The sequence below is a fragment of the Eschrichtius robustus genome, chromosome 8, assembly GCF_028021215.1.
Source record: "Eschrichtius robustus isolate mEscRob2 chromosome 8, mEscRob2.pri, whole genome shotgun sequence".
NCBI classification, from domain to species: Eukaryota; Metazoa; Chordata; class Mammalia; order Artiodactyla; family Eschrichtiidae; genus Eschrichtius; species Eschrichtius robustus.
The window spans coordinates 68,736,226-68,746,716 of record NC_090831.1 but is presented as its reverse complement, the minus strand read 5'-3'; positions in this window follow the sequence as shown (position 1 = coordinate 68,746,716).

Below are 10,491 nucleotides of genomic sequence, written 5' to 3'. Positions count from 1 at the left end.
CAGTCTCAAGCTTTTATTTCAGCTGCTCTCCTAGTCCAGCTATAGCAAGATTTGGTTGAGTTGATGCCTTTGTCTCCACCATATTGGCAGTAGCTTCTGATGAAGAAGCTAATTGAAGTACCACTGCACTCACTAGCACTAAGAAGACTCTCAAATATATTTATTCAGTTCCATAGGAGAGCAAAATTTGCCATCCCCAAATGAGTCTCTTTGGTGTGCGGATTATTTCAAGCTGAAAACAATCAAGGCTCAAAAGACTAAGGCAGAACCTTTGATCTTCCTGCTAATTGCCTGAAAGAATTTAGACAGAGGACCTGTTTCAGGAGGGGAGATATCATCATAGATGTGTCGACTAAAAAAAAAAGTGCAACCTAAAAGTTGAGAATTATGTTTTATTTAGCAGACTTGCTGAAGACTTAAGCCTGGGAGACAGTCTCTCAGATAGCTCTGAGGAACTGCTCTGAAGAGGCAAGGGAGGAGCCAGGATATATAAAAGTCTTTGCAAAAAAAACCCCCAAGTAGTCAGAACATCAAAAGATTAGTGTTAATTAAAGAAAAACCAGATGTCTCAAGTTAATGAATTTAGCACTTTTCTGTGTATGGGAAGATACAAGAGTTTGGGCTCACTGAAATCATTCCTTTGCTATGCACCTTAACTATGTAGGGCCAGTATCCTCTTTTCTCCATCCTGAATCTCCTCAGGGTGTACCTTTGCGGGTGAAAGGCGCAGCTGCAGTTGCAGCTGGCTTGATGGCCACAACATCCTTTGTTTACTGATTGTGGCAGGCGACATTCTTTGTCCACAGATAACTATCGTATAATATGAACAAGGTGTGGTAGACAGGGAGGAACCTAGCAAAGTCTGTTTGTTAAAATTCCTCTCTGTGTCCTATTGTTTCTGTATGGTCCAGCAAACATTTGCTAACCAAATGATTGCGCTTTTTCATCTTCCTGTGAATTGCCTTCCTTCCCTTTGAAGTCCCAGATCTTTACCTCCATCTCCTTAGTCCAGGATGACATATATATCTCATTTTACCTGACTGTTTTTTGGAATCTCTCATGCTCTGATTCCCTGTACATATGTAACTAAATTTGATTTTTTTTCTGTTAATCTGTCTCATGTCAATTTAATTCTTAGACCAGGAAGAAGAACCTAGAAGGGTAGAGGAAAATTTTATTTTCCTTCCCCAACAGTTCAATTCAAGGTTGATTTTTCATTATACTTAATTACTAGGTAATTTATCCATCCACAGAGTAGAAACTACAGCTAGGATATGAAGTAAGACCCTGGGCTCAAGCTGCAGCCACATAGTTGATTCAGGATGTGACCATAAGCAACTTGCATTCCCTCCTGAGGTTTCCATGCCTGCCAAACTATGAGTGCTAATTAATACATTCTTAATATTCCTTTCAGCCTTAGAATTCTAAGCACTAAACAGATGTAAGCTAGTAAAATATGGCACTCTTAAGTAGGGAGAGTGTGAGGGGTAGAGTGAAAGACAGGAAGAAATATGAATATTTGTAATTTTAAAGACTGGGTATAAGGTAAAACCCAAAGTTCATATCATTTTTTGTTGTTGTTGTAGACCAGATTGGGAGATCATTTTGAAGTGCCTGCATGCACCTATTCGTTAGGCAGCTGGATGTACAGGTCTAGAAATGTGGCTATCCAAGCTGGAGCTCAGAGGCTGGAAATCAGAGTGGTTATAACAATAGCTTATGAGTTGCCCAGGCCTGGATTCAAACCTGGCTTTAACCTTTACTAGATATGAGAACCTAGACAAGAACTTTAACCTTACTGAATCATAGTTTCCGCATCTGAAAATAGTAATCAGAACTTACTGCTCCTGGGGTTTGAGGAATGGATTACATGAGACAATGTATACAGCAACTAGCAAAGGGCCAGGCAGCAATAATGATAGGTGCCATTATTATCATATACATGTGAAAGTCATCGGTCATCACAATACAGATGGGGGGTGTTGCCAAGGGAATGGTGCTGGAAAGCTAAAGAGAATCAAAGACAAAAGCTCAGGGACTCCAGTACCAGAGAAACATACAGAGAAGGAATAGGCAAAGCCATGGAGACAGAGTAGCCAGAGCAGCCAGAATGCCAGGGGAGAATCAGGAGAGGGTAGTGAGCTGGAGGCTGACAGGAAAAGTGTTTCAACAAGCAGGAGAATGAATCAGCTGCATCCCCCTTTCAGTAATGGAGGACAGGTGATAAAATTTAACCCTTAGATTTGGCGAGTGGAAGTGACCTGGAGAACGGGAGTTTGAAGAGCTCTGTGAAAATTGAGGAAATACACAAGGATATCAGTTAGCACTCTTAAGACTATGAAAGCTTAATCATAAAAATGGATGCATAATCTTAATATAGAATATAATCTAGATTAAAATCGAGAAGAGCCTAATTAAAAGTATGAGCACATCTAAACACATAATTTGGCTCAAGCTAAAAATCTAAGAATCTTCTTGCTTTTTTTTCACTTATCTTAAAATTAAGTCCATTAAAAACTCCTTTTGACTCTGTTTCAAAAATAAGTGCAAATTCCTCTACTTCTCTATCTCCTTTGGCTACCATCCTAAATGAAAGCACCACTCTCTACTCTGTGCCACCTCCACCTCAACAGCCTTCTGCCTCCTTTCTTTCTCCTGTAGAATCCATTCTCCTGAACGCTGCCATGGTGCTATTTTTAAAACAAGAATCAGATCATACCAATACATTGTTTTACATTTTCCAGAGACTAACCATTGTACTTAGACTGAAATCCATACAAAGGGGTCTGTGCAGGGTCAGTAGGGTCCAACGTGGCCCCACCAGAGACTACCTCTCTAACTTCACTGCATCTTTGCTTTCCACTCTTAAGCCACACTGATCTTTTTGTTTCTTATACATGTCAAACAATTTTGTATTTTTATAAGAGGGTGCCCCAAACGACATAGCTTCAGGACTAGTTAAACTTAGATCCACCTCTGCTCAGCTCCCTGTCACCATCACATCAGCCTGTTCTTTAACTGAGCTTACTGTATGCGCCAAGCACCATTCTAAGAATTCAACATGGACTTTTAAATTTAATCTTCACCACAACTCCATGAGATCAATAATATCATGATCCTGATTTTTACACATTAGGAAAAAGAGTCTTAAAGAGGCTGAAGAATTGAAACGGTCCATACAGCTAGAAAAGAGGACATGGGATATTCAACCCCAGGCAGCTTGGGATGGAAGAAGGAGGGAGGAGGAAAAGAGGAAGAGAGAGGCAGAGAGAGGCAGAGAGAGAGAGAGAGAGAGAGAGATGAGGCTGCAGGTGACAGCTTAAAGAAAAGGGAGGCAAATGTTATTGGAAGCTAGAGAAAAGGAGACCTTTATTATACAGTGGCAGAATGTTCCTCATTCTCAGCTCTCCAAATGACAGATGAGTCTAAAATTAAGAAATGGCTTCCCAACAGAGATCAAATTCAGGACCCCATCAGAAATATATCATCTGAAGATGAGACCAAGGGAGTGACTGTAACTTCCTTCCTTAAGGCTTAAGAAAGGTTTGAGGCACTGTTTCAAGCAGACCAAAGTTGCTGTAAGGAAGGATCTTAATGGTGTGTCTCACAGATCCTCTCCTTACTGCGCTTCTAAGAATTTTAAGAGCATCGTCCTATAGCAGTCTTACAAAAAGCCCAGTACAGAAGGGCTTATCTCAGTGAGATTTGTGGGTATGGTTTTTGTCTAATGGAGGGAAACAATAATATTCAGAGGAGATCTACAGAGTTTTAAAGAAATTGTACTGGTGAATACACAGCTTAAACTAAAAGAGACAGAGGACATTTACAAAATTAAAAGAGGCCTTTGTACCCACAAATAACTATGTGTTGGAAGTAGGCTAGAAAATTACTCTGTTGCATGCATAGGCTATTTATCATGAAAAGGGAATGATGACTCAGATGGCAAAACCAAGACCCAGAGTGCAGAGCCAAGAGCCACAGTAAATCATTCCCAGGAAGTAAGACTGAATCCTAATCAAGAAATGGGTAGTATATGCCCAGCTAAATTTCAGAGTTGCTTTGGAATGGCAACTCTTGGGTTTCTCCCATTTTCTCCTATTAAAAAGCAGTTTAGAGCATTTCTAAGCCTATTTCACTATTGTATGTTGGGTGTGTGGGGAGCAGAGAACTGGTCTTTTCAGTTCACAGGTCTTTTAGGTAAAGAGGAATTGCATTCAAGGAGCTGTACACAGGGAACTGCACACAGAAGCCTCATCTTCACCTGCACCACATTTATATGACAGGATTTACATGATTTGACCTGATGCTATAAAGGGCTGATAGTTGATGGTCTTTCAGGAAGTAAAGAATATTTTTCATGTGAGAGTGATACAATTGTTGTGGCCAGAGGGTGGACATACTTTCCAAATATGCCACATCTATCCCACATGCTCTTCTTACAACGCAACACTGACACTCCTTCGGATCTGTGTAACTACCTCAACAAAGAGTATGTGGCACAGTGACACTGAATGGATTTTGAAGCTAAGTCAAAAAAGGTGATTGGCTCCTACCTGGCTCTCTTTCTTTCTTGGACACATGACTTGGGAGCTGATATATAAGAAGTATGAAATTGCCAGTGCTGGAGAGACTTCATGTAGAAGGCACTTACAGACAGAGCTACCAAGGAGCCCCAGCTATAGTCACCCCCTGCTATTTGAGTCTTCCTAGCATCAACTGCCAGACATATGAGTAAGAGATCCTTCACATGATTTCAGCTCCCAGCCTTCAAGCTGCCCCAGCTGACACCAAGTAGAGCAAACATGAGCACTGTACACATTGTATATTTGTGAGCAAAATAGATGTTAAACCAGTAAATTGTGGGGTGGTTTTTATGCAGCCATGGTAATTGGAACAATACTCCTGCCTCCAAACAGATCCTGTCACACTGTAACTAAGGAAATTATTTCTAGAATATTAAGTGAGGTACCTACATTACAAAGATATCCCCAGGCATCCAAAGTTCTGCTGCTCCAATCTTGACTCCTGAATGCCATTGGTACCCAATGACCCTCTTTTCAGCAATCGCCCAGCCACACTCACTCCAGAATTTCTCCCACTTTGTCCCCTTCAGAACTAATTACCACAACCCTGGACATGAAAGATAATTTCTATCCTGTTGGTATAACCAACCACCTAATCTTCACTATTCATTCAATTTTTTATTCCAGTTTCGGAAGACAGTTTAAATATGCTCTTATGAAAGCACACCAGAGTCCAGACAGATTCTCTACTGCTATACCTCCAAATTTAAATATCACTGCTTCAGCTACTAAAGCTCCATTGACTCTTCAGAGGAAAACATTGCTCTCCCCAATGCCAATCACTCTTCCATCAATGCTCCATCAGTGCTACTTAATCCATCCTCTACCAATCTTCGAGGACCCCATTCCTCCTGGACCCACTGGCATTCAGCCAGTTTAGGGACAAACCACTTATGGCTCCACCTGCTTTCACCTCCAAAATTTTAGAAAGAACAATCTATGCATGTTTCCACTTCATTGTTCCCTCTTTACTGCTCAAAGTGGAGGACAGTTCAAAGGGCACAGCTGGTAGAGAGGTGAGGTATAGTCTAGGCTGGCTGGATAGCCACCCAAACACAGCCTCAGGGAATACATTATTTCTTGAAGACAACACGATTTGAAGTTTGGACCTTTACACATCCAAAAATCATATCTTTCCAGAACTAGAGCTGATATGACCCATAAGTAGATTCATGATGATCAAACTAATTCTGATATATAAACATGTTTTCCAATATCAACTTATAATAAGAATTCATACCTGCTTTCTGTGGACAAGAATACTTATGCCCACCAGATTTACTATTGCTTTTTGCTTTTTCCCTCAATTGACAACTGAAGTCAAATTTTTATATTCTTTTCTATCAATCTTAAGACATACCTTTTTTTATTTCAGTTATAACCTCTCCAAAATCAGAATGCTTCTTACAGCTGACTGTGTTTTACAGTTACTGCCAGCCAGGTGGCAGTCATGATATAGTCCATTTAAAACTTTCTGTTGATTTGGCAGTTTCTCAAAAAGTTAAACAGAGAGTTACCATTTGGCCTAGAAATTCCACTTCTAGGTATTAAACCCAAGAGAATTGAAAACATGTGTCTACACAATAACTTGTACATGAATGTTCATAGCAACATTATTCATACTAGTCAAAAAACTGAAAATAACTACTAATGCATAGATAAACAAATTGTGGTATATCCATACAATGGAATATGATTCAACTAATGCATAGATAAACTAATGTATAGATTAAAAAACTGTGGTATATCCATACAATGGAATATGATTCAGACATAAAAAGGAATGAGGGTATAGATTCATGCAACAACATAGATGAATATTGAAAACATTATGCTAAATGAAAGAAGCCAGACATAGAAGACCATATATTATATGATCTGATTTATATGAAATGTCAAGACCAGGTAAATCCATAGAGACATAAAGAAAGCTGCCATGGTTGGGAAAAGCAGGTACTGGGAAGTGACCACTAATGGTACTGGGATTTCTTCTTGGGGTACTGAAAATATTCTGGGATTAGATGGTGATGGAATCTCTTGCAGGTTGGCACAATGTTGTGAATATACTAAAATCCACTGAATTGTACACTTTAAAAGGGTAAATATGACCATATGTGAATAATATCATAATAAAAGGGGGGGGGTAAACAACAAAAAAGTCACAAAATCTATGTCAAAAATGGGAAAAAACAAAGCAAAAAAACTTCTTGGTAAGATTAAGAAAGTGCTATCAACAAAGTGTCTGGGATTCAGTGACACACACTATGTGTGGAACACTGTCTGCCAGGCACTAGTAAGGCCACTGAATGAAATGGATATTTAAATGACAAAGGGAAAAATTTTTCTTGCATAAAAATCAAAGGAGGGCACTGAACCAAGATGGCAGAGCAGAAGGACATGCTCTCACTCCCTCTTGCGAGAACACCAGAATCACAACCAGCTGCTGGACAATCATCGACAGGAAGACACTGGAACTCACCAGAAAAGATACCCCACATTCAAAGACAAAGGAGAAGCCACAATGAGGTGGTAGGAGGGGTGCAATCACAGTAAAATCAAATCCAATAACTGCTGGTTGGTTCACAGACTGGAGAAAACTTACACCACAGAAGTCCACTCACTGGAACGAAGGTCCTGAGCCCCATGTCAGGCTTCCCAACGTGGGGGTCTGGCGACGGGAGGAGGAATTCCTAGAGAATCACACTTTGAAGGCTAGTGGGATTTGATTGCAGGACTTCGACAGGACTGGAGGAAACAGAGACTCCAATCTTGGAGGGCACACACAAAGTAGTGTGCACATTGGGAACCAGGGGAAGGAGCAGTGAGCCAGGGGAGACTGAACCAGACCTACCTGCTAGTGTCGGAAAGTCTCCTGCAGAGGTGGGGGGTGGCTGTGACTCACCGTGAGGACAAGGACACTGGCAGCAGAAGTTCTGGGAAGTACTCCTTGGTGTGAGCCCTCCCAGAGTCCGCCATTAGCCCCATCAAAGAGCCAAGGTAGGCTCCAGTGTTGGGTTGCCTCGGGTCAAACAACCAACACGGAGGGAACCCAGCCCCACCCATCAGCAGTCAAGTGGATTAAAGTTTTACTGAGCTCTGCCCACCAGAGCAACAGTCAGCTCTACCCACCACCAGTCCCTCCCATCAGGAAACTTGCACAAGCCTCTTAGATAGCCTCATCCACCAGAGGGCAGACAGCAGAAGCAAGAAGAACTACAATCCTGCAGTCTGTGGAACAAAAACCACATTCACAGAAAGGTAGACAAGATGAAAAGGCAGAGGGCTATGTACCAGATGAGGGAACAAGATAAAACCCCAGAAAAACAACTAAATGAAGTGGAGATAGGCAACCTTCCAGAAAAAGAATTCAGAATAATGATAGTGACGATGATCCAGGACCTCGGAAAAAGAATGGAGGGAAAGATCGAGAAGATGCAAGAAATATTTAACAAAGACCTAGAAGAATTAAAGAACAAACAAACAGAGATGAACAATACAATAATTGAAATGAAAACTACACTAGATGGAATCAATAGCAGAACAACTGAGGCAGAAGAACGGATAAGTGACCTGGAAGACAGAATGGTGGAATTCACTGCTGCGGAACAGAATAAAGAAAAAAGAATGAAAAGAAATGAAGACAGCCTAAGAGACCTCTGGGACAACATTAAACGCAACAACATTCGCATTATAGGGGTCCCAGAAGGAGAAGAGACAGAGAAAGGACCAGAGAAAATATTTCAAGAGATTATAGTCGAAAACTTCCCAACATGGCAAAGGAAATAGCCATCCAAGTCCAGGAAGCGCAGAGAGTCCCATACAGGATAAACCCAAGGAGAAACATGCCGAGACACATAGTAATCAAATTGGCAAAAATTAAAAACAAAGAAAAATTATTGAAAGCGGCAAGGGAAAAACGACAAATAACATACAAGGGAACTCCCATAAGGTTAACAGCTGATTTCTCAGCAGAAACTCTACAAGCCAGAAGGGAGTGGCATGATATACTTAAAGTGATAAAAGGGAAGAACCTACAACCAGGATTACTCTACCCGGCAAGGATCTCATTCAGATTCGATGGAGTAATCAAAAGCTTTACAGACAAGCAAAAGCTAAGAGAATTCAGCACCACTAAACCAACTCTACAACAAATGCTAAAGGAACTTCTCTAAGTGGGAAACACAAGAGAAGAAAAAGACCTACAAAAACAAACCCAAAACAATTAAGAAAATGGTAATAGGAACATACATATTGATAATTAATTTAAACGTGAATGGATTAAATGCTCCAACCAACACAGGCTTGCTGAATGGATACAAAAACGAGACCCATATATATGCTGTCTACAGGAGACCCACTTCAGACCTAGGGACACGTACAGACTGAAAGTGAGGGGATGGAAAAAGATATTTCATGCAAATGGAAATCAAAAGAAAGCTGGAGTAGCAATACTCAAATCAGATAAAATAGACTTTAAAATAAAGAATGTTACAAGAGACAAGGAAGGACACTACATAATGATCAAGGGATCAATCCAAGAAGAAGATGTAACAATTATAAATATATATGCACCCAACATAGGAGCACCTCAATACATAAGGCAACTGCTAACGGCTATAAAAGAGGAAATCGACAGTAACACATTAATAGTAGGGGACTTTAACACCTCACTTACACCAACGGACAGACCATCCAAAATGAAAATAAATAAGGAAACAGAAGCTTTAAATGACACAATAGACCAGATGGATTTAATTGATATATATAGGACATTCCATCCAAAAACAGCAGATTACACTTTCCTATCAAGTGCACACAGAACATTCTCCAGGATAGATCACATCTTGGGTCACAAATCAAGCCTCAGTAAATTTAAGAAAATTGAAATCATATCAAGCATCTTTTCTGACCACAATGCTATGAGATTAGAAATGAATTACAGGGAAAAAAACGTAAAAAACACAGACACATGGAGGCTAAACAATACGTTACTAAATAACCGAGAGATCACTGAAGAAATCAAAGAGGAAATCCAAAAATACCTAGAGACAAATGACAATGAAAACACGATGATCCAAAACCTATGGGATGCAGCAAAAGCAGTTCTAAGAGGGAAGTTTATAGCTATACAAGTCTACCTCAAGAAACAAGAAAAATCTAAAATAAACAATCTACTCTTACGCCTAAAGGAGCTAGAGAAAGAACAAACAAAACCCAAAGTTATCAGAAGGAAAGAAATCATAAAGATGAGAGCAGAAATAAATGAAATAGAAACAAAGAAAACAGTAGCAAAGATCAATAAAACTAAAAGCTGGTTCTTTGAGAAGATAAACAAAATTGATAAATCATTAGCCAGACTCATCAAGAAAAAGAGGGAGAGGACTCAAATCATTGAAATTAGAGATGAAAAATGAGAAGTTACAACAGACACAGCAGAAATACAAAGCATCCTAAGAGACTACTACAAGCAACTCTATGCCAATAAAATCGACAACCTGGAAGAAATGGACAAATTCTTAGAAAGGTATAACCTTCCAAGACTGAACCAGGAAGAAATAGAAAATATGAACAGACCCATCACAAGTAATGAAATTGAAACTGGGATTAAAAATCTTCCAACAAACAAAAGTCCAGGACCAGATGGCTTCACAGGTGAATTCTATCAAACATTTAGAGAAGAGCTAACACCCATCCTTCTCAAACTCTTCCAAAAAATTGCAGAGGCAGGAACACTCCCAAACTCATTCTATGAGGCCACCATCACCCTTATACCAAAACCAGACAAAGATACTACAAAAAAAGAAAATTACAGACCAATGTCACTGATGAATATAGATGCAAAAATCCTCAACAAAATACTAGCAAACAGAATCCAACAACACATTAAAAGGATCATACACCACGATCA